The sequence below is a fragment of the Rhinopithecus bieti genome, unplaced genomic scaffold (genome assembly GCF_001698545.2).
Source record: "Rhinopithecus bieti isolate Rb0 unplaced genomic scaffold, ASM169854v2 scaffold_11744, whole genome shotgun sequence".
Classification (NCBI taxonomy): Eukaryota; Metazoa; Chordata; class Mammalia; order Primates; family Cercopithecidae; genus Rhinopithecus; species Rhinopithecus bieti.
In genome coordinates, this window is record NW_016807094.1 from 147,174 (window position 1) to 153,179 (window position 6,006).

The window sequence follows — 6,006 nt, forward strand, 5'->3', positions numbered from 1 at the left end:
TTTTTTTTTGACAGAGTCTTGCCCTGTCACCCAGGCTGGAGTGCAGCGGCACAATCTTGGCTCACTGCAGCCTCCACCTCCCAGGTTCAAGCAGTTCTCCTGCCTCAGCCTCCCGAGTAGCTGGGATTACAGTCATGCGCCACCAAACCCAGATAACTTTGTATTTTTAGCAGAGACGGGGTTTTGCCATGTTGATCAGGCTGGTCTTGAACTCCTGACCTCAGGTGATCCACCCGCCTCGGCCTCCCAAAGTGCTGGGATTACAGGCGTGAGCCACCATGCCCGGCCAGTAGTCTTTTATCCTTGTAACAGATTCATCTTTTCTAGGGAAATGGAGCTCTTTCACTTTCGTGTCCTTTTTATGTCCCCATTGATTGCATCTCTGCCTCCATTCTGTTGATCAGAATGACACTGACTTAATTTGGGTTCTTTAAAGCAGACACTGATACAAAGGCTTGAGTTCCAGAGGTTTATTTAGAATGTGATCCTAAACCAAGAGGGAGGTAGCAGGGAGAGTAAGATAGGGAAGGATGAGGAGCCAACACCTTATCTAAGGACATGTTGAGGCCGGGCGTGGTGGCTCACGCCTGTAATCCCAGCACTTTGGGAATTCGAGGCGGGCAGATCACAAGGTCGGGAGTTTGAGACCAGCCTGGCCAACATGGAGAAACTCTGTCTCTACTAAAAGTACAGAAAAAAGGCTGGGCGCAGTGGCTCACGCCTGTAATCCTAGCACTTTGTGAGGCCACGATGGGCAGATCACCTGCGGTCAGGAGTTGGAGACCAGTCTGACCAACATGGAGAAACCCCGTCTCTACTAAAAATACAAAAATTAGCCAGGCGTGGTGGCACATGCCTGTAATCCCAGCTACTCGGGAGGCTGAGGCAGGAGAATCGCTTGAACCTGGGAGGCGTAGATAGGTTGCGGTGAGCCAAGATCACACCATTGCACTCCATACTCCAGCCTGGGTGACAAGAGCGAAACTTCATCTCAAAAAAAAAAAAAAAAACCCAGAAAAAATTAGCTAGGCCTGGTGACAGATGCTTGTGGTCCTAGCTACTCAGGAGACAAAGGCAGGAGAATTGCTTGAACCTGGGAGGCAGGGGTTGCAGTGAGCCGAGATCAAGCCACCGCACCCCAGCTTGGGTGACAGAGTGAAACTCTATCTCAAAAAAAAAAAAAAAAAAAAAAAGGATAAGTTGCTGAAGCCTGTGAAGAGGGCAATGGGGGCTTGATTCCTTTGAAGCCTGTTGAAGACTGTTTACGCTACCTCATATCATCCCTTGCCTCATCCCCTGCCACAGAGATGAAAGCCTCATCCCCTGCCACAGAGATGAAAGGCTGGGACATTTACGTGCCTAATTTCATCCCACATTGCCTGAGGGTTTCCCTGAGACATGCTGACTTCCTGCAATTCAAAGCTGTTTTCTTCTTCAGACAGGGTCTCACTCTGTCCCCCAGGCTGGAGTACAGTGGCACGATCTCGGCTCACTGCAAGCTCCGCCTCCCGGGTTCACGCCATTCTCCTGCCTCAGCCACCCTAGCTGGGACTACAGGCCTCCGCCACCACGCCCGGCTAATTTTTCATAGTTTTAGTAGAGACGGGGTTTCACCGTGTTAGCCAGGATGGTCTCGATCTCCTGACCTCGTGCTCCACCTGCCTTGGCCTCCCAAAGTGCTGGGATTACAGGCGTGAGCCACCGTGCCTGGCCTATTTTCTTCTTTAGATAGGGTCTTGCTCTGTTACCCCAGGCTGTAGTGCAGTGGTACGATCTTGGCTCACTGCTACCTCTGCCTCCTGGGTTCAAGAGATTCTCCTGCCTCAGCCTCCTGAGTAGCTGGGATTGCAGACATGTGCCACTACTCCTGGCTAATTTTTCGCATTTTTGGGTAGAGATGGGGTTTCACCATGTTGGTCAGGCTGGTCTCGAACTCCTGGCCTCAAGTGATCTGTCTGCCTTGGCCTCCCAAAGTGCTGAGATTACAAGTGTGAGCCACCCCGCCTGGCCAAAGCTATTTTCCATTTTTAATTTTTTGTTGTTGTTGTTTTGAGACCAAGTCTCACTCTGTTGTCCAGGCTGGAGTGCAGTGGCACGATCTCTAAATGTGTTTTTCATAGAGATGGGGTTTCACCTTGTTGCCCAGGCTGGTCTCAAATTCCTGACCTCAGGTGATCCACTCACCTCAGCCACCCAAAGTGCTGGGATTACAGGCGTGGGCCACCATACCCGGCCTGCCAAAGCTATTTTCTGTGGGATAAAGGACATCAGAAAGGACCCCAGAGCAGAATGCGAAAAGATGTATGGCACGTGCTTGAGGTGAGAGTATGGTAGAATCAAGTGAGTCTCTGCTTTCATGAGACTGAACAGTGAGGCTCAGGTTAAAATTAGAGGTGTTCAAGAGAGTATAGTATGGACATCTGCTACTGAACAATCCTTGTGCTTCTTGAAAATGCTTATTTCCATATTTTTTTTATTTTTCATTTATTTTCAGATACAAGGTCTCACTCTGTCACCTAGGCTGGAGTGCAGGGGCACAATCAAGGTTCACTAAAGTCTCAACCCCCTGGGTTCAAGCAATCCTCCTGCCTCAGCCTCTGGAGTAGCTGGGACTACAGTTGTGTGCCACAGTACCCCGCTAATTTTTTTATTTTTTGTAGAGGCAAGAGCTTGCTATGTTGCTCAGATTGGTCTTGAACTCCTGGCCTCAAATAATCTTCCCACCTGTGCCTCCCAAAGTGCTGGGATTACAGGCATGAGCCACTGCATCCAGTCTCATTTCTATATGTAAGTTCATTTAGCCATTAAGCCTTTAAGGAAAGATTCAGCCACGATCTATATAAAATTTTCAATACAGGCCAGGCATGGTGGCTCACGTCTATAATCCTGGCACTTTTGGGAGGCCAAGGCGGGCTGATCACTTGACGTCAGAAGTTCCAGACCAGCCTGGCCAACATGGTGAAACGCTGTCTAATAAAATCATTAGCTGGGCATGGTCAGCACCTGTAATCCCAGCTGCTGGGGGGGTTGAGGCAAGAGAATCGGTTGAACCTGGAGGTAGAGGTTGTAGTGAGCCAAGATCGCGCCACTGCACTCCACCCTGGGAAACAGCGAGACTCTGTTCCAAAAAAAATATAAAAGGCAATCTTTCCTAGAAAAAAATTATTTTCTGAACATTCTTGGGCACGCATTTGTATACTGCTATAGCTATTTAAAATTTTCAATACAATAATGTTTACCAGAGCAAACTACAATCCTCATTGTTATGTGGCCCCCCAAACCATTACTGATACTCATCTGTTTCCCCCACGTCTTCTACATTTCCTCCTGGTGGGCCAGTACTTCATTTTTTGTAACTCATTTGTCTGCAGGGGTGACGCAGGCCTTTGTTTCTGAAAAATCTGAGTCCCGGGTTGCTAGGCAGGAAAAGGTTAACTAGTCTATAATCCATTCTTTCTCCCAACCTGGTGGTGTCTGAGGAGACATCCCTTGGTCAAACTTCTTTGTAAACATGCTAATCAGATCTCATGGTATTTATTAGAGGAAAACAACCAGAGATTCTTATCCGTGAGATGCTTTCAGCAGGATATACTTGTTCTTTCTTAATGTCTTGCCGTAAACAAGGAGTTTAGGGGTTTATGAGCATGAGCTGCTGGAAAATGTCAGTGTCACATACTTAGTTATCAGAGAGAGAGAGAGAAGGGCTGGGCATGGTGGCTCATGCCTATAATCCCAGCATTTTGGGAGGTTGAGGCAGGAAGATCACTTGAGCCCCGAAGTGTAAGATCAGCCTAGGTAACATAGTGAGACTTCGTCTTATTAAGAGTCTTATTCCACCATCCCTTGGTTTTATCTCAGTTACTGTACTGTTACTGGGCTGTGGTTGTGCAATTTCCTGTTGGTCACAGGGAATTCTCTGAGTTCCAGACAAGAACCTTCCTGCCCCAATATGCAGCAGCAACCCAGGCTCTTCATAATTCTCGTGGTTCATTCTCCATGCCAGCCAGCTACCTCGTTTCTCTGCCCAGTGCTTAATCAGCCTGTAGAGCCCAAAGTCACCAGGCAGAAAACCTCACTGTGTTTCTTGGTGGAAGTGTTCCCCCTTCCAAAATGAAGACATCGTGCCAGATAAGGTTTGACGACAAGAAGCACAATTTCTTCAAGTGGGTCCCTAGACAGGGTATTGATAAATGCCCATTCTATTTCACTCCCTGGGAGCTACACCTGTGTATTCTAACTACTAGGGTCACAGTCCCTTATACTGACTGTTGGTTATAAGCAGATACTGCATCTTAGAGGACAGCACCCCAACCCCATGGGACGTTATACCTGAGATGATACTTCAGTTGAGTCCTTAAAAAAGCCATTCCTGGCCGGGCGCCATGGCTCACGCCTGTAATCCCAGCACTTTGGGAGGCCGAGACGGGCAGATCATGAGGTCAGGAGATTGAGACCATCCTGGCTAACATGGTGAAACCCTGTCTCTACTAAAAATATGAAAAATTACCTGGGTGAGGTAGCGGGCGCCTGTAGTCCCAGCTACTCAGGAAGCTGAGGCAGGAGAATGGCATGAACCCAGGAGGCAGAGATTGCAGTGAGCCAATATCACGTCACTGCACTCTAGCCTGGGCAACAGAGCGAGACTCCGTCTCAAAAATAAATAAATAAATAGAAAGCCATTCCTGGCTGGGCGAAGTGGCTCACGCTTGTAATCCCAATACATTGGGATTACACTTGCCAAGGTAAGTGAATTACCTGAGGTCAGGAGTGTGAGACCAGCCTGGCCAACATGGTGAAACCCTGTCTCTACTAAAAATACAAAATTAGCTGGGTGTGATGGCAGGCACCTGTAATCCCAGCTACAGGAGGCCGAGGAGGGCAGGTGATCACCTGAGGTTGGGAGTTCGAGACCAGCCTGATCAACATGGAGAAACCCCATTTCTACTAAAAATACAAAATTATCCGAGCGTGGTGGCACATGCCTGTAATCCCAGCTACTTGGGAAGCTGAGGCAGGAGAATTGCTTGAATCTGGGAGGCAGAGGTTGCAGTGAGCAGGGACCGCACCATTGCACTCCAGCCTGGGCAACAAGAGTGAAATGCCATCTCAAAAAAAAAAAAAAAAAAAAAAAGCTATTCCTGACCCGGCACAGTGGCTCACACCTGTAATCCCAACTCTTTAAGATAACACTTGTCAAGGTAAGTGAATTACCTGAGGTCAGGAGTTTGAGACCAGCCTGGCCAACATGGTGAAACCCTGTCTCTACTGAAAATACAAAATTAGCCGGGTGTGATAGCAGGCACCTGTAATCCTAGCTACCCAGGAGGCTGAGGAAGGAGAATCTCTTGAACCCAGGAGGTGGAGGTTGCTGTGAGCCAAGATTGCGCCATTGCACTCCAGCCTGGGTGACAAGAGCAAAACTCCATCTCAAAAAATAAATAAATACATAAAAATAAAAAATAACCATTATGTTATCCCATGATGGCAGCTATTTCTGTGTAAGATAATAGATATGTGATATAAAGAGTGTATTTCGTATTAATGCACTGATTGTTGTACTTTTTTTTTTTTTTTTGAGACAGAGTCTTCCTCTGTCGCCCAGGCTGGAGTGCAGTGGCGCAATCTCAACTCACTGCAACCTCTGCCTCCCGGGTTCAAGTGATTCTTCTGCCTCAGCCTCCTGAGTAGCTGGGACCACAGGTGCCTACCACCACGCCCAGCTAATTTTTGTACTTTTTTTTTTTGAGACGGAGTCTCGCTCTGTCGCGCAGGCTGGAGTGCAGTGGCGCGATCTCGGCTCACTGCAAGCTCCGCCTCCCGGGTTCAGGCCATTCTCCTGCCTCAGCCTCCTGAGTAGCTGGGACTACAGGCGCCCGCCACCGCGCCCGGCTAATTTTTTGTATTTTTAGTAGAGACGGGGTTTCACCGTGGTCTCGATCTCCTGACTTGTGATCCGCCCGCCTTGGCCTCCCAAAGTGCTGGGATTACAGGCGTGAGCCACCGCGC

General features: G+C 48.5%; 1 pseudogene; it reads left to right on the plus strand.

Annotated features, from left to right (window-relative positions):
- Positions 1 to 5,651, plus strand: part of LOC108534752 (oligosaccharyltransferase complex subunit OSTC pseudogene) — a 7,558-nt pseudogene extending 1,907 nt beyond the window's left edge.
- The last annotated feature ends 355 nt before the right edge of the window (positions 5,652 to 6,006 follow it).